Source organism: Neocloeon triangulifer, unplaced genomic scaffold (genome assembly GCF_031216515.1).
Source record: "Neocloeon triangulifer isolate White Clay Creek 2 clone unplaced genomic scaffold, ASM3121651v1 ptg000017l, whole genome shotgun sequence".
In the NCBI taxonomy this organism is placed as follows: Eukaryota; Metazoa; Arthropoda; class Insecta; order Ephemeroptera; family Baetidae; genus Neocloeon; species Neocloeon triangulifer.
Window position 1 is genome coordinate 6646971 of NW_026775559.1, and position 26729 is coordinate 6673699.

Here is a 26729-nt window from a genome sequence, read left to right on the forward strand (position 1 = left end):
GGGATGCCTGATTAGGCGCTCAACATCTCAAATTATAAATAATAAGACTGACATTGTCAATATATTATTGAGGCATGTTTTTTTTTTAATTAATTGTTTTTAAAAAGTGTGCAGTTTAAATAATTTCCTAAAAGTAATATTATTTTAATTATGTTTATGCTGGTTATTGTCATGATAATGATAATATCTTTTTGCTTCCTTTAAAAATCCAGCATCAACCACGCAGCAATGAATTTAATTATTATTTTAAACCTGGTCCATGAACAGATTACAGAATCAATTTTATATTTAGCATTTTGTTTCAATTAAAATTGCACATTTTTTTTTACATATACAAGGAGTATTTCTAAAGAACTCACTTATTAAGATTATACATAATTAAAGTTTCTAATTGAAGCACGGTGTGCCATGAACAGGTTAATTGATAGTTATGAAATAATTTTCCAGAACAAAAAATAATGTGAAACATTTTTTACCAGACTACGCACGCTGAGCAAAAAATTTCAAAATATATCCCTACAGGATCGATATTAGAATTTGTTGCTAAAAGTACTTCGAACGTTGAAGCGCAGAGACAGAGAGAGCAGCAGCTCGGCAACAAAATTAATCAGAGCCGACGGCTGCTGTCGGTGATTTAATAATAAAACACTCGTTCATACCTGAATAAATATCAAACGTGAGCGGCGGCGGCGGCATCCGTAGATACAAATTAAAATGATACATATATAGTGTGTTGCGCGTGCAGGATGATGAAAGCGCACAAAGCAAGAGAGAGAAAGCAATATAACAATGAAACGATCGAGCATTTTATTAGTTGATTATTACAAAGGCAGATCATTTTATATGAATATAGATGGATGTTAGGAACGGGGAAAGAGAGAATTGAGAGAGGCGCGTGCGAATCGTTTGGCTCGGACGCGCGGCCGCCGCGTTTTATTGCAGGTAGGGTGCCCGTGGGAACGCGTCGGGGGTCGACGACGAAGCGGGGTGGAAGCCACCGCTGGTTAAACAGGTTGCCCTTTTGCTAATAGCTTTATTATTTAATCAAACAGCGTCTCGCACACGCATTCTCCAGCAGCGCCCGACGAGAGATGACAAAGTGCTGCGAGCCAGGATTGTTTGACATCAAAATTAACATTTATATAGAGAATCGAAATGTTCAGATAAAACATAAAGGAATTAATATGAAAAGCTGTGTTTTGATTATTTTTTTTTGCTATATATTAATAGTGCCCTTTTTGGTACAAATTTCATTTTTAAAGTGAGAGAGGAGAAGCATAATAAGAAAATTCCTGGTATGCGGCAGTCCCAATATCGCAAATTGTGTGCATCTGTCAAGAGAGGCAGCGGAGAGCAGCAATGCCGTAATGAAATACCTGGTTTAATTAATTGCAGTCGTCGCGTGCGTGCTGCTCCCTCGCTACAAACTTGCTATTATACACCTATATCTCTATTTGTGCAGCACGTGCCTCAGACTCTCGTTAAGATCCTATGCGAGTTTAGAGATTTAAATGTTTTTATTATTTGATTGCCATTAGAGTTGCCAGCCATTAGCAATCTACAATGGATTTGCAGAAAATATTTTGTCAAAATAAAAGATTTTATTAACTATTGTAGAACCAATGTAAAACATTTAAAAACTTATATCACACATTTATACATCATAAATTATTTTATTGAGTTTTTTATATATTAAATAATAAGTAATATTAAATTTAATTAATTATATGAGGCACACAACACAGCACACAGTAGGAAATTTTAACTTTTAGTTAAAAAAAACTATTAGGCAGTCACAATTTGATCAGATAATTGCTATATTGAAGGAAATTAATATATAAGATGAAGTTTCGCCATAATAAAATTAATTAGTAGCATTAGTGAATTTAATTATTTTGTATTATGTAGATTCGCTCTTAGAAGTACAATAAAATTTAACTATTTTTTCAATTGCGAATAATAAAAATCCAATTCGATACTCGTGTTGTGCAAAATTAATATGTGCACGCGCATTTCAGGATGGAAAGAAGGGCTACAGGGCGGGAGCGCCGAAGTTGCCATGGCAGCGAGGAATGCAATAAAAGCTGCGCCAGTGTTGCATACCTGGCCGCCCTCGCACTCGCTCGCTCTCTCTCTCTCTCTGTCATCTCTCTCGCTCCCTATGTGTAGTGCCAGCCTCTCAAATAAATTTCATATTATGTTTTTATTAAAAATAAAAGAGAGAGATATATAGAGAGAGATTGCGTTGGCAAGAGATGGAAACGCAGCGAGCAGAGATTTCACCGTGGATTCTTTTTTATTTTTTCCCACTCGCCGGTGAATGAAAATCGCGCCGAGTATACCTGACTGCCGATTATTTTGTCTGGTTCAAGCTCCCTGCACCGACTTTTTTCATCATTGTAATGTACCAACTTGGCAATTTCTAATTTAATAATTTTACAGAAATATAATTAAATTGAAGAATGGGATGTAACGAAACAGAGCTACAATTTTAATTTACAAAACTTTGAAATATTTAGGCCAACATTGTCAAAATACAATTTGGAGCACATATGATCAAGTTATAAGAGAGTTAATTGAAATTTTGTAGTGTTAAATAATTAAAAATTCTCATGTTCACATAATTAAGGCATTTTTTTATGTTAGGCGATTTCATATAAACAATCTGCCATAATAGTAATAAATTTTAAATATTTTTTTATCACTGTAAAATGATAAAAATGATCGTCAAAGAAATTTTATGAGATTATTTTTTATTATATTTTAACTGGACATGTGATGTATATAATTTGTAAATGGGTTAGTTTTTCAATGCGGTTTCCATGGCAACAATGTCAAAGTAAGGTTGTTTGTTGGCATAGAAACGACCGTTGAGCTCAACAATGCAGCTCTTTGTGGATTGTTGATTTGAATTTCGCTGTGACAATCAAACCGAAATTCATTTCCTTCTTGACTCTTGAACGAGATGGCTGGACAGCAAAAGGTGCAGCGCCGAACCCGCCAGGTCACCGGCTTCAACATTTTCGTCCGCGAAAATTACAAGCGAGCAAAGAAGCCCGGATCCTCTCCTCAGCAGGTCTTTGCTGATGTGGCCAAACTGTGGAAAGGCCTCAGCGGCCCTGAAAAAGCCAAGTTCAACGCGAGGGCCAAGAAAATGCCAAAGAAGGTCAACAACAGGCGCCGCTGAAAAGCCTGCAGGAAGAAAAAGCCAAGAAATTGAAGATTTTTAAATAAACGAGTTTCGGTCAAATTTCATTTTCCGATTTTTATTGCAAAATTCTTTGACTTATGATGGATTGTGGATATAAAGAAGGCAAATCAAATGAATGAGAAATTAATTCTTAATAGCATACGATTTGAATATTTGAATTTTTGTTTGTGTTCACAATCTACTCAGTTGCATGAGTTTCATGGAATCAAATTTAAATCTCATTGTCATTGCGAAGGTAAGCAGAAAAATGCCAATCAATTTGAATTCTTATTCAAAATTCGAATTTTTTGGCAATTGATTGTAAAATTTTGAATAACTCGGCAAAGTACCGTTACATTTAAAACAACTTTTTTTAAAGATTCTGGCCAGTGTACTTATTTTTAAAGAAGATACTGATTTTTTTAAAGGTTCTAAAAAAAATATAATAAATATCAAATATTTTTGTATCTTAATCTTCGCAGTATTTCATTTTTTTATTCATATTATTATGTGAAAAATTACTAAATTAATTTAATGTAGTAATTTCCCGTAATTTCATATTCTACAAATTATAAATCAACAATGGCAAATAATTCAAAATTGTAGAAATGGAGCACAACAATGTGTTTTATAAACATTATATTTCCATGAATTTGAAATTTTGGTTACAATGGATTTTATTTTCTCACTTTTTAATCATATTTTGTGTTCTAGTTAAAAAATAAAAATTTTAGAGCCTTAATAATTGATGGTATTATCCGGTATTATCACTATTATCTTTTATAGGGGAGCACATAGCGAAGACGGGGCAATGCACCATATAGAGCGAAATGTTTCTGAATTGTCTGCTGACGCGTGGCAACGGAACGATGTCGATGAAACAAATTCTGTGTTTTATTGCTCGTACCGCTTTTTTGCCTCGGCCCTGTTTATTTGTGCGAGCGAATGAAATTCGCAATATCTTGCTTTGAGCTTGCTCGCTCTCTCGTTTTTCCCTCCCACTGCCTGCCAAAGTGGTCTTTGATGAGAAAAATGAAACGCAGATGAAAAGAAGCAGTTGGCGAAGAGGAAAGAAATATATATTTTTCCCAGTCGTAGCAGTTCGCTTGCGTGCTGCACCATTATTTTGCAGGTCAAATGAGGAAATAATGAAACGGCGAAGAACAAAGAAATTGAGGACTCATTTAGTTGTGCGCGGAAATTGAAAAAGAAGAGCCAAAGAAAGCGCAGGCAGAGGAGCTTTTTTATTGAAAGCGATGAATGAAATGACAAAGCAGTCAAAAGAGGTAAAATCGAGCAGAAAATTTAATTTTAATTTGGCAATGAGAGAGGCTAATTAGCCAGGTTCTGGATAAAACAATTAAGGTTAAACAATAAAAAAATAAAAATCAATTTTGTACATGGGTTAGTAAAAATGTGTTAAATGAGGCAAATGTGTTATTTTATTTGGCATTTATGGCCTAAAAAAAGGACAGCCTTTTAACAAATAAACAGAAATTAAATAAAAGAAAAGTAAAATTAAAATTGGGCATTTTTTAAAAATTTTCGACAAACTATACTGTTAATTGTTTGAAATCAATTAATGGCTCTGGTTTGCAGGGGAGATTGGGGGCGAGATAAACAATTAGATTTGGCAGTGGCACGCGCGCCGTGCATTTCCTTGCGTGGCTGCTGGCGTTGACTGATGAATAAATTTCTTTTTCATAAACAAACAGCCACCCCGTCGGCGTGTGTGTTAATTCAGCCCCCCGGTGTGCGAGGGTCGCTCACGTGTGCAGGGTGCGCCGCGCCCTTTTCCGATCATCTGCGCGTGAGTCTCCGGCCGGCCGCTTTATTCTGCAGTACACACCGATATATTGCTCTTCATTTATTTGATCGCCCCTTTTTGATTAAAGTCAACTTGGCAGGAGATTTTCTTGTCGCCCGCCCGCTCAGCGTGACACGCACGCCGATTTTATTAACGTGAAATTAGCCTTGAGAGCGTTTCAATCGCGATGCACCGTCCTGAAGATGCTTGAAGCTTTTATTCGATAATTGTTATTAAAATTAACTAATTTTTGATCTACAGATTAATTAAATATTAAGAAAAAGGGCATAAAATATATGCAATTCAAATTTTATTCAACCAAACGGTTACAAAATTAAAAAATATCACATAAATTTTCTTTGAAGATAAATTTTTAATTAATAAATTTTATTGATTGTTATTTATATTGGTCTTAATTAATAAATAAATAGGATAAATTTCTGCGTAAAATTACAATTAAATATTAAAAATAAAAACAATTATGCAGTGGGTTGTCTAACGCTTGCTTTAAAGGTTCAAAACGACCACCAGCGTTGGTTGCATTTTGATGTAAATTCGCTGCGTGCTCTCTCTCTCGTAATTCGTGTTTAACCGCCCGAAGGAAATTTGATTAATTTGCAGCTCATTATGCAAACACATTGCTTGTTGTCTGCTGGTGCGGGCAACAATTTAATCGCTGCGCTTTTCATCAGTCTCATTAGCGCACCGCTAATTTTATTTATGGCAAAGAGATTTCGGGCCTAAACAATTTTGGGCGTAATTCCCGCGGTTCGAATTTATGATGATTAATTGTGAGACGCGACACTTTAGTGCAATTAGTCCACGATTTATTGCTGTTCGCGTGCGAAATTTCTGAGCAACGTTGGTGGTGCATTTTGTCTAGGTATGCAACTGGGCACACTCGCACGAGGAGCGGATTGCCTATTCAGGATAAAGAAGAAAACTGAAGTTTCGCAGTTGTTATAGATGCTGCTTATTCTTCACTTCTAAAGTCTTTCGAAGAAAAGGAAATGATGGAAAAAGTGAATACACATAAGCACGCCAAACAAAGCATCGTTGTTAAGGATAAAAAAGATAGGTCTGCGCGAATTTAAGCTGACGATTTTTTAATCTTTTTGTTGACAATCAAAAAATCTATTTCAAAGCTCAAAGTTTTTCCCACATTGTTTAAGTCAGAAACTTTAAAGTAATAAATTATTAAATGTTTAATTGCAAGTTACACAAATGGAAACTGGAATTTGAATTTTACTCTTACCAACCGAATAAACATCAGATTAATCAAAACTACACAAAGATGGTGTTATGAATTAATTATACAAAGAAAACCTATACTATAAACTAAAATTTTTGAATTTGTGTGAAATTAAATAACCTATTTGCTGTATACAGTAATTGCTGTAGCTTACATAAGCTAATATTTCGTGATACATACTTATATATTAAATATTATACACATTTCGGTGTAAAATAGCTAATTGGAAACTCAATTTCATTTAGAGATCGCAGGTAAATATTTATGAGCAAGGAGAGAATTGGTCTCGGTGCTGCAGGGACGTGAATTTGTTCCTGCGCGCCTGCCCCGCTCTGGAATATACGTTTTTGTGTTTGTGTGCGACTCGAAACGCATTACAAGAGGGAGAGCGAGAGAGATAGAAGTCGTGGGTTGTTTGGTTGCATTGCTGTTTATATACGCGCAGAGCAGCGCGCGCGGCACTTCATTAAACGTGTAGGGTTTAGACTAATGAAAATTGATAGGCCTCGGTGATATCTAAATCATGTGCGTGTACTCGCCGGCATCCCCAAACTCTCCGACCAACAACGCAACCGATTTATGGAGAAGGCGATATTAGTTCCGCTGGTGTGCCGGAGACGGAGAGCGCAATATCATAGCCCTCGTAATACATAAAGTTCAAAGAGAGACTTAAAACTTTATTGCGAGAGAGCGCCGCGTGCGCGCGACTCACTTTCGCCGCCATAAAATAGAAAGAAAACCAATTTCGCTGAGCTTTTAATGGTTTCCAGGCAATAATAGACCTGAGCGCGTCTCTTGCCCGCTTTTCCTGGCGCCACCACCCAACCTATACCAAAGTGGCGCTTCTACCGCCTCAAATTTTGGCAAAGCTGAATCAATTTGAAAGGCTGGCAATTCACTGCAGAGTAAAATGTTTCGCAAATCAAAATATTTTAAATAGTTAAGTGAATACAAATCATAAACTAATTAAAACAGAAAATTCATGTTTATATAGTGAGCAAGATTGTGTAAAGTGGTGTGGGGAAGGATCTCATTTTTGTGTTGTTAAGGTTAAAAGAAATATTAATAAAAAAAAAAAAATGAGTATTTACGCAGTAGAACTTTAGATGACCTCTGATCATAATGATCATACAGATATTTATATTTTTAATTGTAATTAATCTTCAAGATAATGGTTAAAAAAAAATGCAAATTTCGGCCAAGACGCTGTTGTAAGAAATGAATCAAATTCGTGTTTGCGGTACTTAAGAATCTAAATCATCAATCATCACATAAAATGGCTTTAAGTTATTTAAATCCTTTACGTTCAGTGTTATATGTATGATTGGGTGTTATGTATTTTTTGTATTTTTTTTTTATCACTCTTATCATTTGATTTGATTACTTATAAACATGAAATATACATTTGCAGTGGACGTTTGTCGTCTAAAAATTCAGCGTGACCTTTACTTGGAAGAAATAATACTCAAAGTAATGTTGGTTCATGGAAATGAAGAAATCGGGCTTGTCCTCGTTGCAAAAAATTTTGTTTTGTTGTAAACGGATCTACCAGTTTCGATCACGGTCTGCGACCCTATTTCATGAGCAAGAAAAATACAAAACATCAGCAAATTTATAAAAACGCCACATTTTAACACAAAAATTAAAATCTTAAAACTAACAAATTCAAATACCAACCTATGTTGATTCATGTTTTTAATAATTTTTGAGTTTTATTTTATTGTAATAAAGAAATTTTTTAAAAATTGAAAATAAACTCTCTGCTTTAGAAATCTGTTCCTATGCAAAAAATTTCAAATATGAAGGAGTTTACTGGGAGATAATTGGTTTTAAAATGAAAACCGTTCAACTTATGAAATGGAAACCTGCAAAATAATAATAATTTAATAATAATAAAAAGAAAAATGGAAAAAAATCCAGCTTGAAATTGTTAGTTAGTGTGCAATTTTCAGCCCCTGTACTAAAGAGGACCAAACGACTATTTTTATTTCCAGACGTTCACACGTACACAGTTATTTGCAGTGGCCTCTCTCACTATATCGCTCCTGCTCTCTCCTGCGATATTCTTTTTCGCAACGGCGAGATGGGGCTGCGCGCGAATGGTCGCGCGCTGCGGGTCGTCCAGATCATATACAAACTGCCCGGTTAACGCCTCGTTCGCGTATATATCGGCCCATTAAACCACCCTCGCACTTGCTGACAATATATATCGGAAAGACCCTCGCCGCACTGCCTGTTTGCTCAGCTGCTATCAACCGTGTCATCACGACACGATAATCCTCATTTAAACGTGCAGTGTCATTCTCTCCTGCCGCGGACCAAAGAGTCAATTGCGAACACGCGACCGCTGCCTTCCTTTTCAAACAAACGCGATTACTTCAATATTGTATATGTTTATTTGCACAACGAGCTATTCAATTTCTGAATTTACAGTTATTGAAATATCAATTAAGTATTAATTAATTAATCCTCATGTTTCACAAAAAATTAATTTTTATGAATTTATTTTTATAATTATCACTTTTGGCAGCAAAAAAGGAGTCTAAAGGAATTAAAATAAGCTAAAATATTAATATTTTACTCTATTTATTAATTATATTTTAGAGCCCAAGAATAAAAGTCTTTAAATTTTGATTTTTAACTTATATTTAAAACTAAAATAAATACCGTGCTTTGTGATAATTGGGAACAGATAGGCAGAAGTTGCATTATCTTTTATAAAATTGCATTTTTTTCCTTTGGCAAAAAATTTATATTCAATCTTCAATTGTCTTTTGCTAGATTTCGCTTAATTAGCATAATATTTTATTATTCATTTAGGTGTTCTCCTGTCATGATAAAAATAATATTGAAAACATAAAAATAATTTATTTAATGGAATTTTCTTTCCTTATTATCATTTTTTGCACTATGAAATGCACTTTTTAGTACCTTTGAAAGTCCGAGCAGAAAAATTTAAAATTTTTTATTGCTCTATCTACCAATGCAATGCCCATTTGTAATCTCCAGGGATGACGGACGTTGAAAAATTTTCTGCCATAAAAGCTGAAAATAAAAACTTTGCACATGATGAACAACACAACGACAGACCCTCTCATATTTTTTGCTGCCGAGCGAGAAAAACGAACATGATGCTCGCGCATTTTTGTCTCTATATGATACTCCCGCGCGCGGCGATGCGGCCCCTGGAGACCCTCGACCGAAAGCCACCCCGACCCATAAATAGAAACAAAGAGTCCCTTTTCCGAGTGACAATATTACATCATCTGCATTCGGATGGAAAAGAACCGACCGTTGCGGACCGTTGTTTCTACCAGAGGAGTAAAAAAAAGAGATTGCAACGTGAAAGGGAGAAAAATACAAAAGTCCTGAGCAATCCGCCGGGAGATAATCGAATTGTCGCCCTCAAGTTTAAAAGAGGCGAGAGCGGACCGAGGAAATAAAATAAACGGAGACGGAGAAAGAGGAAGTTAACGCAGGCAACTGCCAGCAAATGGGCCGAACAGGCAATAATGGGAATTCGGAGGGTGTTGCCAAAATCTCCTGCTGAGCGACGAGGAAACAATTTAATTCTGTCGCACTTTTATCTCTCAATGTTCTTAAATCCAAAATGTAAAAAGTCGTCAATTTTCTTTTATTACATCCTTCTTTAAATTAAACAAATTATTTATTTAACTAGAGAGTCATAATTCAAATTCCTCATTGCAGGTAAAATGTCTAATATTTAGTCTTTTTCTGTTTATTTATTATTAAGCTTTTAAGTTACTTAAAGATTGAATAAAACGTTAATAATTAAATAACAAGTCAAATCATTAATGAAAACTCACTGTATGTGTGTGCAATAATATTAAAAGCAAGATAATTTATAAAATAAGAGAAGGTTGTTTTTATGACTGAATCTAGTATTTGTTTTTTCTATATTGCAAAGGTTTGAAAGATAAGATTGTAATTAATTTAGTTTCAAATCATGTTTATTTATGCATCATCAGGCATTCTCTGCCCAAATTTAAACTATAATTTCAATATTAAAAATATCATTGGCGATTTATGTGAGGGTGATATTCAAATTAATAATTTAATTAACATAATCTTTTTAAATAATAAATAAACCGGAAACCTGAATTTTACGTAATAAGTATAATGCTATAGTCCATATAATCATCAATTTATAGCTATGGCTGCACCATGTTTTAATTAACTGATTTATAAAAGTGATTGGGGAAATATATTAATTTTTTACATTCTTGATTTTAAAATTCTACGCACCGGCTGGACAATAAAACGCAGCAGCTGATTTAATTTCCCCGGGTGCTAGGGAGTTAGTTGGTTGAGCAAGTCGCGTTTTTAATATTTGACTGCGGCAGCGAGATTACGATCTCTCGCCCTCGCGATGCATCATATGAGGGGCGGTCAGGAGGCGATTAGCGGGTCGGGGGCTGCCGAGATTTGCAGCCGAGATGCACCCTGCTCTCTTCTGTATCGCGCGGCAGATGGTTTTGAATTAATATTAGCCCGCTTTATTGGCTGCCACAGACCATCACGGAACCACCGACTGATGCATGAATAAATTTGTTCGTCCGCATTAATTTCGTGTGCGAGCTTATTATTATTTGCTTTTTTATTAACACGCCGCGACGTTTAATATTGCACACAAGCCAAACATGCGCATTATGTTATATCATAGGGGATGAAGTGGAGGATTCCAAAAGCAGCATAAAAAATGCCTTGAGTCACAAACCTCTGCTTTAATATTATATTATTTCCAAAACTTAAGAATAAATCAAACACATTTTTCAACACATATTTTACGATTTTAAAAATCTTTGTTGTTGCAATATTTTCACTCTCTCTCTTATTCTTATGAAATTACAAACAATTTAACGTTTACATGATCTAAAAAATTATAGTTGTAACATTGTTATAATTTATCCATACAATTTTATTCTAAGGTGTCATATTGTTGCATATTGTCTGCATTAAATGAATTAATTTAACTGCTTTAAATGAATTCATTATTTTTGATACAATTGTGAATTTTAAATTTAATTTGCAAAAACATCTCATCACATCATCACACAGACATACTGAAACAATATAATAAAAAAATAATTAATAATATCTGCTCATTATTCATTATATCAAAAAAATCAAATTTAAAATTGTACACATCTGTCAATTATAATTGTCCTTTTTAAACTTCTCTGATATAATTCACGAGTTAAATTAAATGTATTTAATTACGAATTACCGGCTGTTTAATAAAGTTTGCTTGAAGTAGTCTCTATGTTGCGTAATTGTGTAGAAATAATTGATATTATTTGATTTTTGATGATAATTTTGTTTGAAAGTATTTTGCTTTATTTAAGAACTGAGGCCACTCAGTTTTTCAAGCATTGAATATCTAGAAGCCCCACGCTCATTTGCAAGGCTTTTGTTTGCAAAAATAAAAATTTAAGTATTTATAGATATAATTCAATGTAAAATAATTATGCATTATAATATTTTAAAGGTTTTGAAGAAAAAAATACTCTGCTTTGGTCTATTCAATATATGGGAGGAGACAAAGCGCGATTTTGTGTTTTTGTGCCGAACGTGCAGAGGGTGGATGGCGCGAGAGAGCAAAGAGCATGAGCAGGATCAGCCCCTGAGACTCACGCCCCCGTCCATCCATCCGTCCGTCGTCGTCGTCGGTGGGTCGGTCGGCGGCGCGTTCTCGCGACGCGCATCACACGCCGAGAGCAAACTGGAATCAAGACTAATGCCGACACGAAACTGCACTATGTGGAACCATCCACTCCCTGGGGATTAAAAATGGCAAGCGAGCGCCAAAGAGCTGCCGCTTTTATTGCTGCAAACCCGCCAGACCCACCGACACACACACACACACCACCCGTAATCTCTCACGACGACACTGGCGGCGGATCAAAATTTTACTTTCGTGATATTCGTTGTTTGTTTTTGATTTTTTAATATTCAATAATTTTTAATAAAAATAAGCAAATAAAAGAAATAAAGAAAGAAACGAGACAATTAAAAACTAAACGCAATAATTAGTGTAAATAGGAAAGTAAGTGATGGAAATTTTATGTTTCAAACATGATTGGTAAGTAAATAAACTAGCATAATTATAACGATGAATGAATATTTGTGATGGCACATTTCCAATTACTTTGTTCAGTTTTCTCTCTGGAAAAAGGAAAACATCAGAAGCCTTTGTGCAGCATTTTTATTTTGGATGCAATTTATCAAAATACAGGAGTATAAAGAAGTAATAAACGTAATTAAATTAGAGGAAAAAAATTAAAAAATTGGTAGTTTAACATTAATTTCTGCTTAAAAAGCAATGTAGGTAATAAAATATAGCAAATACAATTTTTTAATTTATTATAATTTTAACCGTTATATAATAATGAATTTTTTTATTTAAATTTTTATTACATTTTTTTTTTTAATGTAATTACTTGATTTGATATAAACATAGAGAAAATTTCGTTCTCAAAATTTGTTGTTTGTAACTAATAAATCATTTGTAGCAAAGTAAGAGGACATCATACTTATTATTCTTGACACTATGTAATGAGCTGGCATACCTGGCGCTCAGTTATTAGCACTCGCTCTCGTAGTATCACTATGACTAGCGCAGATGGCGCGCGCGCTGTCTGCCGACTTCTCCCAGCCCCCTCCACATGAAATGTAATAGTGATATTACTGTAAAATATTAAAAATAAATATTAAATGCGAAATATATTTAAATATTTTTAATAAAATAAAATAAAAAGTAAATGGTGTACAATATTTTAGAACTAAAATTGTGGAAGAAAGTGTTCAGCATTAACTGTTGGTATAACTATTTCAACAAGTTTGACGTTTAATACCGTTTGCAGCTGGGGTCGGGCGTTTTGGCAAGGCATTGAGAAAATATGCTCTGTAGGAGTGTTCCACCGACCAAAACATACCGGTAACCGTATACCGCGGTATTTAGGAATATACCGGTATTGATTATCGGTTTCTTTGATTTTTTTCGGTACGGTAAGTTACCGGTAACTTACCGATACCGATTTTTTCCGACGGTTACCGTAAGTTACCGTTTCCAAAAAATAAAAATTTTTCGCTACGCATTTATTTTTCTTCCTACGTAAGTAGGGCACAGGCCATCCGATGTAGATACAAATTAGCAGGCTGATTTCTAGAGATAAATTACCTAAGGATAACATGAATTTCTCAAAATTGCCTACTTTACAGGGGCTTTATTGCCTTTATTGGAGATTTTCTTTTAGATTTTATCGAAATCACACACCGCGCTCAAAATTTATAATACAGATCTGATAATTTCAAATTATATAATATTTATTTCTTCTATAAGGGAACGTAACTAAATTTTCATCAAATAATTCAGAATTGTGGATTTTACGGGACGTTTTGAAAAAACAAAACATAAAATTACAATTCTCCTTGGTTACTCATCAGGTTACAAGTTACTGTTGGTCGTAGAAAAATATGGGTATATAGTTGAACTCGCTTTGTCGAGTTCTCCAACTTTGCCGCTGATAAAAAAAAATAGTACGTCAAAGGTCAAGGTTGGTTCTGTTGGCCTTGGGTGTATCATATCTGCATTATCTGCAAGACGTTTTGAAACTATGAGTTTTTCATTTGATTTCACGTAAATTTTAACATAAATTGTTTCTTTTAAGGCGAAGAAAGGTTTTTTGAAGTAAATTATTTATATTCAATTATTGAAAATGTATAGTTTTTTTGTTCTTGATGGAGCGAACGGTAAAGAAAAATTGTTTTCTGTGCCAGAAAGAAACGAAAATATTTTTTGCATTAAAAGAAATTGTTTTGGATTTTTTAAATTATATAAAAACTTAATAAAGTATTATTTCCTCCTTATTTTTAAAATAATTTGTAACTCGATTGCAGGAGCTAAACCAAAAAAAGTGGAATATCGAGAGCAATCGAGGGATAGATTTTTTATCTTACAATGAAATCTGCATGTCCAATTGTCCATACCTTAAAATTGAGTCTTAATTCTAATTCTAATTTTTTTCATTCATCGAAATAATTGAAATTATCATTAAATTATATAAAGTTAACTTGTATTATATGTTAAATACTTATATTTTAATCTTGCCTACTTGAGAAAGCCGTACCAGCCGGTTGCTGCTAATGACACACGCAATTCCTTTTACTCTAAACGAGACTAGACAGCAAAATTTTTTAATTCCTTTATATGTGTTTCCTCCTCAAATAGTTACGTTACAAAAGAAACCATGAGTCACAAATTAGACTACTGCAATGCCGGCGTCTCGTCATTATATTTTATCATTTAATTGTTAAGTTGTGAGCTCAATATGTGGGGCAAAATTTATTTAAGTTGGAACCCATGAAACAATTTTATTTTCACCTTAAATAGTCGCAATAAATAATATCAAATGCATGAAAGATAATATGTATTACAAACAAAGTTTCTTTTTTGATTTCAATGGGATATTGAGATGAATTTATTAATAGAGCTAGATCTCAATATCCCATGTTGAATTAAATAATTTTAAAAAAAATCCTGAGTAATTCTCTAGAACAGAGCATGAACATATTTGCAAAAAGAAAAGAGAATTCGTTTATCTTACAAACCTCACACCCTGTCAACATACAATAATACTGAATATTCTCTTTTTTATTATTTTAAATAATTTCAAACTCACCATAATATTGAAATCATGATTTCATACAAAAGGGAGAAAATTTGGATTATCTTTTGATTTGATTATTATCCTTTTGGTTATTCGTTTCATTGTTTTTTCACAACAGTATAATATATTAAATTTTCATCTTTAAAATACAAATAAACTTACGTTTCTAAAAGCCGGAGGAGCGAAATATCGCGTGTGAATACCCATATTGGCCATCGCTTTTGAATATGCCCGATTCTGGTTACTTACACGTTTATTATTACATTGATGTGATAAAATAAAATAGTATCTTTATAAAAAAAAAAACAAAAAAAAAAAACAAAAAAAAAACATAATTATATAACAAAGGCAAGTTTTTCTCTTTAATTTTATTTATTCTCAAAACATCGCTCAAATATGCGTATTAAAAAATCACACCCACCCTGTATATATGCACTCTGCTTGTGTCAAATCAATTTTATGTATACATCAGTATATACGTGAAATGTTGATGGTATAATTGATATATAATATATGCATATATATCAATTATAAGAGCGGAGTGAGTACTGCACAGACTATATATAGCAAAAATTTTCGGCTCGCTTTGCTCGCCGATATAATTATATCAATCTGACAAAAATTTTGCGGCTCGCTTCGCTCGCCGATTTATAAATACCGAAAAATTTTGCGGCTCGCTTCGCTCGCCGATTTATAAATACCGAAAAATTTTGCGGCTCGCTTCGCTCGCCGATTAATAAATACCGAAAAATTTTGCGGCTCGCTTCGCTCGCCGATTTATAAATACCGAAAAATTTTGCGGCTCGCTTCGCTCGCCGAAAAATTTTTAAAAACCGTTTTACGGTATCTGAAAAATATACCGGTATATCCGATATACCGAAACCGGTAAAAATCCGGTAAGTTACCGGTAACCGTGACAAATATACCGGTTAAAAAGTTACCGTCATATACCGGAACTTCCCTAATGCTCTGGGATCTCTTCAAAGCGAATAAATCTTTCGCCTTTTACTAAAGATTTCCGTGGAGAGGTCCACATAAGGAGTCTGACTCCAATTTTTGTAATGAGCTGAGCAATCGGCTCACATTTAAACAAATAATAATAGCCCTGCCCCCTAATTACTTAAAGTTTAGTAATTCAATCTGCAGTCATTCTGGCAATTTCCTTACATGTTGTCAATATTTTTTTAAAATTTTTAAACATCCTTTTTTCTCATCTGTACTGGTTCTGGTTACCAATTCAAAAATATGGCAAAAATAATGCAAATAATATTAATGTTCATTTTTTTGATTGATTCTAAAAAAGGGAATGAAGATCAGGGGCAATTATTTTTTCCACTCGCGGTGCAGGGGTGAAAAAAAGCTAAAAAGACAAGAACGCTGAGAGTGGAGAAAGGCGTCGGGCGCAAATGGCTTGCACGTCCATCATTCATCATCGCGCGCTTCCTGACAGCCGGTTGACAGCGCGTGGCCCCAAAAAAGCGGAGCAGAAGGCGCGCAATGCATTTTGAATGAATATGCCACCCGCCCGCCCCGCGGCGGCTCACACAATTGCTAATTAAAAGATTCACACTGGCAGAGCGACGGCGGGGCCACAAGGTGCGCTAATGGATTTCCCTGATATCACAATAAAAACTGCGACTGCGTAACCACGGCCCGCAGCACAAAAAGGCACTTTTTATACGTGTGTACCCAGCGCGCACACCGTTGCATGCCAGTCGTCTGCCAGTTATCGGTCAATATTTAATGCCGATCATCGGCCGGCAATGCATTGACATTCAATTTTCCCTAACGCTTGCCAGTCGTCTGCCAGTTGTCGGCCGGCAGATGACCGTCCGTTGCATGCCAGTTGCATGCGCATTCAACGTAAATGCATCATTTTTCTTTCCACTTTTGCATTCCTTTTATTTCCTTTTCTAATTTTACAGATTAATTAATATTTATAAAAATCACATAGAGCCTATAGGCAATAACTGCATTTTATATTTTTGAATATATTTTTTACCAATATTTGTTAATTTGGATTCAGTATAATATAAAATTCAGTCATTGCATGTAGGCTCTATGTAATTTTTCTAAATATTGATTAATTTGTAAAATTAGAAAAGGAAATAGAGGAATGCAAAAGTGGAAAGAAAAATTATGCATTTACGTTGAGGCATATAATAAAAATTGTTCATTTCAATTTTAATAATTAAATGTTAAAATATTTTAAAATGATACAAAAAGTAATTTTTATATTAATTATATAATTTTTTTAATACAACAATTTAAAATTTAAACGTGAATACATGATGCCTCCGTTGTGATATTATAAATTGAATTTTTCCATAAGCACACGATTTAATAAACGAACCACACTCATAAGTCCACACCAATTTGGGAGCTTGTGTTTAAGCGCGTACTGGCCTTCCTCCGTATTAACGCTGCATCAAGAAAATTGTCTGAAAAATAATAATACCAAATTTGAAGTCTGCGAACCGTTAATATTATAAGACTAAATTTATTTCAATTAGTCTCGTTCAAATCTATTATTCTTGATTTATTTTAAATTCAGCAGGGATGTTTAATAACTTTTGGGTTTAGCCGCAAAATGCGGGGTGCAATGGAACATAAAATTTAGGATTTGTATTTACCTGCAAAGTTTCACAAAATCGGGCCATTTTCATTGATGAATCCAAGGAACAGACACTCAAAATACTTAAAGACTTGAAACTGGGCATAAAAGTGATGAATTCTAAAGGATGTTCAAAGATTTTCGGGACAAAACTCGGATGGACGAACGTTGCAACGAACTTTGTTTGGAAATAAAAATGCTTTCAATGATCGATGACAGCCGAAGTTTCCAATGATTCGACCGCAGTGACATCTTCGATGTCTGCCGATTGCTGGTCGGCATTAAATGGGCATTCAATGCCGATCGCCTGTAACGCACCTTCATTTAGCTCTGGCGCTCGCTCGCGCCAAAGTCCCTTTCGTTGCATTCCTGCGATCAACTGGCAGACGACTGGCCGACGATACCTGCAATCGGCAGGCAATGCGGACGTCGGCCAGATAACTGGCAGACATTCGGCATGCAATAGTGTGCGCGCTGGGTACAGATAATATCTTAAATTTTAAAAAGTTTGTAAAATAAAATTGTTTTACATATAAATAGAGTCCACATATTTATATTAACTAACAGAATTTATGTCTGGCTGACAAAAAAAAACATTTTTTTTACATGTTTTAAAAAACTGGTTAAATCAATATTATGAAAGGAATTACTTTCAATTTTTAATTTCATCTCCAATTTTATGAGATCTTTCGTCGTTTCTTTTAAATAATATAAGGATTTTAAATCATCTTTTGTTATTTCTACAATGACGTCCGATGTTAAATATGAGGATTCCAAGTAAATAAATCCCAACGGGTAATTAATGTTACTATAAGCAAAGGTGAATAATTTATTACAGATACATTATAGGGAAAAATTATTACAACACAATGTAGTCAATGATTATTGTACATATAATTTGACTAAAAATTAAATGTTAAAGTGGAAAGTTCATTTTGTTATAATTTAATAAAAGTTATCAACAAGTATTTTGTCTGATCCTAGTAAATTTAATTACGTAAAAATCGTTTATGGACTTTTAGATTGCACATTGGTGCGTAGATGGTGTTTGCGGTGCGTGCTTGGTTTGCACTAGATTAGAATGGATGCGCATCCACACACAACAGTATTACATTGTGCAGCGCGTGTGTGTGTGTCGATAATAAAGTATTGTGTTGGCTGCGTTTCGCGACTTTATGGAGCAGATCAGCCGCCGACGCAGCGCCTCGTAATTATGAGAAACTGCCGCCGTCGGAGAGTCAGGCCGCCTATACTGTTTGCCGCTGCTCGCTCAGAGAGCTTTTTCTGGTTTTCGCAAAGCCATTAGTCACCGCGGTCTTATCAATCACAAAATGCGTCCGTTGGGACTCGGTGCCTCCGACGCCGCCGGCAACAAAACACCGCGCACGATGCTGTTGTTGTGACGTGAAAAATGGTCGCGCCAAAAAGTTTTGCTGCTTCTTCCGACCACCGCACTTTTCGCAAACCACAGGACTTTGTGTGAGAGAAAAGATTGCGTCGAGGTATAAAAATTGAATGGTCTTATTGAAAGTTTCTTCCTTTGGATTGTATTATTTTGGCAAAATGGAAATATCAATTGACAGATTACAGCAATGATTTTAATTCAAAATATGATGACGAATTAAAGATAATTTAATCGGACAAATTTTACCATAGAAATCAGGCTATACAATAAAATGGCATTTATTGTATGGCTGTAAAAAAGAAGTAAAAAATTTGTGATTGATTGTTTTAAAAAGAATGCAAAAGGAAAATTATTACAAAAGTGATCAACATAAAAAATAATTTTTGTTTAAGTATATATTCATTCTCATACTTTAAATTTTTTGAAATAATAAAAATATTATGAAATTTATTTTCCAGATTTTTTATCACTCCATCAATCCAATTGAATAATAATTGTTGAAAGGTTGAACAAACGTCAAATAGGCAGCCTAATCTCTATTTAATGTTTATGAACTGATTTGCGAGCTGGCAATTGAGGAGCACGTCCGCAAATTGAGGTAAAGTGAACAACACTATAGCTCTGTTTAGCGATAACGAAGAACGATGCCCCCTATATATATTAAAACGAGACGAGAAGACCATCAACTTAAAGAGTGTGCCATTGAGATGACATCTATATTTCTGGTTCCCTAATATACATTTGTGAATTCAAGCTGAAGTTAAAAGCTTATAAATATCATGCATTATTTTAAATCAGAAAAAGAAAATATTTTGGCGCATTTATTTTAATTTTTTTTGCCAGATTGATTAATATTCATTCATTTTCCTTCATTGACAAACATTTCACATAATAAAATAGCCTTAGAAAAAAAAATATTATATGATATACAATCATCAAGTAATATGTTTCTATCATTTATTTTATTATGTGCTTCAGAACTACCACACCATCAGAACCAAAAATCTCCACTCTAATGGACCATGCAGTCAAAGTTTTTATATGGTCTATGTCTATAGACGGAGAACGACTGTAAATATTATAATATTATAATCAAAATATTTATTATTTTTTTAATTTTTATAGTTGCAAAGTGTCTTTATTGATTGTATCAGAAGGCAATTACTGCCCAGGTACATCATACATACATTCAAATAAATTATCAATTTACATAATAGAGAGGAAAATTATCTTAAAAAGAAAAAATTCACATTAATCAAAAGATATTACATCAATTGCATATTTAACAATGAGAATAAAGGGAGTTTTGAAGGAAAGGAATTAGGATAAGATATAACTGGTGACCAATTTTTGACTGACACTAGTGCCCCAAGCATGCTTGATATTAGTGATTTTAATCTTTATCAAGTTCTTTGACGCTTTTTCTTTAAGAGCATCTAATAATGTCAATCCTTTGTTTAGGACTTGGTCTCCACAATCCTCCATTCTTTGTCTTTTTTTTATTTTATATGCACAATATAATCAAAACCAATTAAAATATTTTGGTAAAATATCCTTATCTAAATATAAGTTGAGAGACTTAACAGTAAAAAAGCACTTCTCTTTAGCATTATTGCTGCATTCATCAATTTCATTTATCTCCTTCTGTAAACTTCTTCCTGAAACTAAAAATCTATAGCATATTTTTTAAATATTGGATATAAGAAAATAAGCTAAAGGTTAGAATCAAACATTCAAACATTTAACAATATGCTGTAATAAAACATATTTAAAACATGATTCATTTTTGTAAAAAGTCATGTGGATCGCGATATATATGAAAATGTGTGCAAATCTTATTCTTTTTTTTTTATTTACGACCCTTATTCGTCTTTAGGGCTTTCAGCTCTTGCTTGCATAGGCATTTACTTTTTTCCTTTTCCGATAGATGTGCGCACATTTTTACTTATTTGTGTCGCGTATTCGCAGTTTGTTTATCGCAGTGGCGATTTTCCGCTGCACAAAAGTTGTAAATCCGCGGGGCGACTAGATTGCGCCGCGTCTCTCATAACTTATCGCACTTGACGGAGCCGCTGCTTTTGCCAGGGCGGAAAACTCTTATTGTGGGCTGTGCGGGTGGAGTTGGTTGGGATCAAAAGCGCGCGGTAAATTACGACGCCGGCTATAAATTGCAAGTGTAATCTTAACCACTGATCCCACTACATTCCGCGTATGACAGATTTATGTGTGGCTATGGCTCTCACCACGCCAGAGCATAGCCTATACACCACCAAACCCATACCCTGTTCATATTTAACGGCAAGGGCAGCAGATGCTCTCTGCTGTGTGTGAATACAAATCAGAAAAACCAGAGACCAATTTTTTTATTTTATTCCTTGTGTAAAAACTAAAAATATTCAAAGGCCAAGGCGCAAATTCTGTTTTGTTTTCTTGTTATTTTTAGCTGCTTTGTTTACAAACGAGTATTTTTTTACGTCTCTTGATCCATGAAATTATGTGCTAAAATATATTTACGGGTTAAGAGTTTTTAAAAATTTAAAAAAGTCTCTTTACTTAATGAATTAATTATTAATTGACAGTTTAAAAGTTGAAATACCTGCAATTTTCGAAATTTTATAGGCAGAACGTTTCTCCAAATTTCTTTTTTATACAAACCACGCATTATAATAATATTATTTATTTATTGGACTAATTTTTAACCGTTTTAAAATTGAAAAGTCAACGGTGTGCTTATCAAATAAAATCACATTTCATTTTTAGAATTCTTAATGGACGTTTCTTGAGGAATGATTTTTTTATTGATATTTCAACATAACTCAGTAATTTTTTTAAGATTCAAACTTATATAAATAATGTATCAATCATCCATAATGATGAGTATTTAAAGCGGGATATCAGCGCCAACCCCCATCTTTACTTCATCCCCTGAACCATCAAAATAGGGGTTGGTTTTTGAGCGCGCTCTGCAGAGCAAAAAGGTAAGTAATAAACGGGATGCTCTCCTCTCTACTCCCCTCTGCAGGTTTCCATCCCTCAATCTAGCGCTCTGGACCAGATATGCTGAAAAGCGTTTCCATGGCAACTGATCTTCGAGCCCACCAGTGCAGTGCTTCCATCTAGGCTCATCAATCCAGTACTCATTCAAAACACAATAAAGAGGCAATCGAAATGATTCATGATTCAATGGTTACTTGTCTTGTAGTGAGAAAAAACATACATTATCAAACTTGTTTAGTACAAACATTATTAAATCAACAAAAATGCTAAATTACATCAAGGAATTAATATGAGAAATAAAATAAAAACCAATTAATTTTTATAATATTGATTAGTTTTAAACAAAAAATCTGGACGGAAGTAAACTAAAAAACTCTAATTGTTTCCATTACTAAATGCATTAATTTTTTTTGCAAACATATTTTTTTGCTCTTGCCAAATCCAATATTTTCCTCTGTTAATTTTTTATTATTAAATTAATGCGTTTGCTATTTTTTAAATTTAAATTTTTTTTCAAATTTTCATAAATTTTTCTGTAAATAACTGCAAGTAAGAAAAAAACTCAATAATACCTCAAATGGTCCTAATCCAATTTTTCAAGGTATTATGATGGATTTTATAATAATCATATGTATATTTCGTAATTAAAAACGCAAAAATGAAAAATGACTACAATGGAAGATAAGTATTTGTCTAAAATTGATGTCAGCCAAAAATATTTTTAAGCATACAAAAATCATGGAATAATTGGAATTGGAGCTGTTTGCAATAAAAAGCAGCGTCGTTTGCTTGGCGCTAATTAGTCTGCAGACTTGGGGAGCCCAAGGAGAGGAGGGCGCTTTTTCGCTCTCTTTGCGATGGCGCGTTCTGCCGCTGCAGGGTTGGAGAGGAAATAACATTTTTATCTAATTAAGGGCGGACAAAAAAGAGAAAAGCTCTCGCTCCGGCTGCTGTCGTGCAAATTTTCTTCTCTTAATTCCGTTTGCTCTGAGCAGACGAGAAAGAAAGGGTGCTCTTTTCATTATGAATTATTAAGCGCGTATTCTTTTGACGGCGAAAGCTCTACCTTTTCTCACTGCGCTGCGAGCAATTGCGAAACTCTAATTGGCTTTTCGTACATGGCTCTTTTTATTAATCCTGCAGCTGCTGCTCCGTTTCTGGTGAAATTTAATTAAACTCTGTGGAAAAACTTTTGTGCCGGCGTTGCGCAAATATTTGATTTGTGCCCAATTACTTTTGGAAATCCGGCGCCGCGCTCTTCTCTCTGCTAATCAGCGAACCAATTTTCGAGTAAATTTCCTCATTGTCTCTCACAATCAGAAGACGGAGCGTGCAGTTCACGGCAACAAAACTACAATAGAATGGAAGTGATGGCGAAATTGCTAATCACGAGAAGCAAATCGCTTTCTTAACCTTTGCTGCTCTCTCGGCGCAATAATTGTCAATCGCGAGAGAAGCAGATTGGTGAAAAAGGAAACAAGCGACGTTGCGTCAACGCGTTGGCAAAAATAAAATCCCATTCGATGGCAAATTTCCGCGCGAATCAGCCGCGGAACACAAGAAAGACGGATGCTAATTAATTTTACATCCTTTCTCCTGCGCCTGCGACGGAGCTAAAGATCTTTCTGCGCCCAGAGCCGCTGGATAAAATTTTATTGTAATTGCATTTTGTTAAGGAGATTTCGCAGCGGCTTCCGATTGATTGGCTTCGCAGACGATAATGAATTCACTTTAAGGGTAATTGAAAAAGGCATGCGATAATTATTCACCAGCGATTACTTTATAGCGCTCTAATTTAATTTTCACAACTTTTAACGCAAGAAGAGTGTTTTCTCTTCACACATTAATGCAAAGAATAGACTATTTGAAAAGCATTAATTTTTTTTGCCAAACCAACAAATAATAACTTTTTTAATATAGAAATTGTAATTGAATTTGTCGTTGCTACAATATTTTACATTAAATTTTAAATTAAATAATTGTAACGTAATTTAATATGATTTTTGAATGCAACTTTCATGCGTCATACGTTGTGAAGGTTGAATTTTTTCAGCTTTGACTATAAGCTACACTGAATGTATAAAAAATATTTGCTTGAGCTGTAATCGCTTAAACCAGAATAGACGAGTCTATAATCCGCACTCATTTTCTCGTCAGTCAATTTGGATAGTGTCGTAGAAGATCATAGTTCCCATTTTTTCCGCTCTTAATTTTTATCTATACATTATCATTTATTATAAATATGTAAACAGTTTATTGACGGAAAAAATAAAATGGCAGCTGCTTTAAAAAAACTACAATGCGAAGGATGTGCAGCCCTCTCATCATTTTGATTACAAAATTCAATTTTCTAATCAGACAGATTAATATCTTACAACACAAAATCTACAGAGAGTTTTTGTTATGATTTGCTGCACGCGCTATTTGAAATATCTTAAGTATAAAGAATTTTCAAAATGCGTATGCCGCTTTTATTCTACTTTGTGTACAAATATTTTATCTCGTGGTCCGATCGATTGGGTACAACCAGCATGAGAGATGAATCAATTTTGAGATAAAATTGATTTAATCTATATTATATTAAAAATTTAGCTATTTGTTTTCCTCCAATTCTGGAAATTTCCGAGAATAAAATTGATAGAAATTACCTGAATTGAATATCAAATTTGCGGCGGCAAAGAAAATGAGAGATTTATCCAAATTTCTATAAAAGAAGCGACATTCGAGCTCTCGAAACCGCATCTCCCTCGTTTCGGAAATGACACTATACGCGGCGTCTCTTCTTTTTTTTCTCTGCTGATATATATTTTCCTATCGCTTTGTTGCAGGTCGCGGCGGATACCCTTGTGAAAAGAAATCCGCGCGCCGATCGGTGCTTATTTTCGAATGCCGGGGCCTTTTTGTGCAGCCGATATACGCGCGGCTCAAATGATGTATCGACAGCAGAAAGGAAACACTTACAAAGATCGAGAGCAGATCAAAATTTCATCAACAAACAAGGGGCCAGAATTGTTGCAAGAAGAAAAGTAAATCTTTCAGCCTTTATATAATGTTATCTTTTGCGCGGCGCGAGGCGGCAGATGCACGCAAGAGAAAAAAAGCGACAGGCCGCGTAAGTGAATTAATAACACGCATTTTTACTTTGAGGTTTGCGAGCAGACAATACGGCTGTTTGCACAGAGCTAAGCACTCTTGCAGCTCAGCTAAAGAAATATAGAGAGGCGCAAATTGTGTTTCAATTTTTTTATGAAGAAATATGTATTGCAATGGATTGTTATTTGTCAAAAATTATAATATTGACACAAAGTAGTCAATTTAAAGGACTTAGTTAAAAATTTTATATGCTTCAAAAAACTAAATTATTATATAAATTATAAACTTGTATTTTTTTTATATTTTTGGTTAAAATAATTGATAATATTTTTTATACATATTATTTTTTTTTTTAATTTGTGATATTTATTAAAATTAATATTTTTTGATTATTCAAATTTTACTATGCTTTTTTAACAACAATAAATAAATAAATTTTTTGCCTATTACATATAGAAAATATAATTATACTCTATTAGGGATATGTATTCGCGTAGCACTGGTTACCATAACATTTACATATGACTCAAAAATCACGTTAATAAGAACATAATTATTACTTAAATGATGTAAAACATAAATTGAATGGTATCACTCAAGGTGGATTTAATGAAAATCCTCTCTATATAATTTTTATTTTTAAATGAATTCCTCCCACTTTTATTGTTAGTTTTTGTATATGGACACGACAAACTCTTAGGTTTTTAAAGTACCAGCAGACCGCAGATCGCCCTTTGAGGTCAGTTGCCATTTATTTTTTTCATTTTTTCTTTGCAACGACGTGTTGAGCATAATATACGTTGCCTTTGTGATAATAATATAATGATTGATTAAGTTGCGGATATTGAAGTAATCAATTAAATAAGAATGTCAATTAAAAATAAATCCAACCACTCCCAATCAGAAGATTAAAGTTTATACATTATTTTTATTTCCAGATGAATTATTCTTATATTGCTCGTAGTGGAATCGCAAAAAAAAACCCCAAGAAACTCACGAGTTCCATAATAGTGTGGAAGAAATTAAAATTAAAATTTTTTTACGCCTCTCTTCTTCTCTTGAGGGTTTATCGCTGTATTTCGTTTATATTCAACCGAGGCTGTTATGCCGAGGTGCGGATTAAAACCAGGGGATTACAACACCTTGGCTGAGAATCATCGCGCATTGTGCCGAGGTACCACTGCGCGACGACCACGCATCTGCCTATGTTGTCCGGCGACAAAGCACTCGAGTGCTGCACTCGCCTTTGCTTGGAGTCAAGATGGTGCTGCAGATTGAGCCGTCAAAGAAATAACCGCAGAGCGAATGAGCACGAAAAAACAGGCACGGCCGAACGGATCTCCATAATGAAATCAAGTTTTCCATTTTTGCGTGTATATAGCCACGCGGGGGCCGATTATCGATCGATCGGGTCTGCAGTTTTTTGGTCGACTAGAGGGGAATCCGGGGCCGATGTTGCAACACAGAGAGATCAATGGGCTCACGCTGCGAGATTTGCGTTGGGGGAGCAAACATTTTCATTTTGCGGTAAATGAGTCAATAAAGTTTTGTGTTGGTTTTTGGTGTTTACAATGGGCTGCAATATACTGCTCAATAACAATATTGACTGCGTTTTGAAAAACACGATAATCTCATTTGTTTGCCTCCAGGAGCAGGAATTTTTTTCATTAAAAAAGCAATA

The 26729-nt window shown here is 34.3% G+C and overlaps 1 protein-coding gene and 1 non-coding gene across 2 annotated transcripts in view; one reads left to right on the forward strand and one right to left on the reverse strand.

Annotated features, from left to right (window-relative positions):
- LOC132202974 (homeobox protein orthopedia-like) overlaps positions 1–26729 on the reverse strand; it is a 123216-nt gene that overhangs the window by 24735 nt on the left and 71752 nt on the right. The window lies entirely within an intron of this gene.
- LOC132203804 (U5 spliceosomal RNA) lies at positions 15904–16022 on the forward strand. Its single transcript, XR_009442465.1, has one exon. It is a non-coding gene; the product is annotated as a U5 spliceosomal RNA (small nuclear RNA).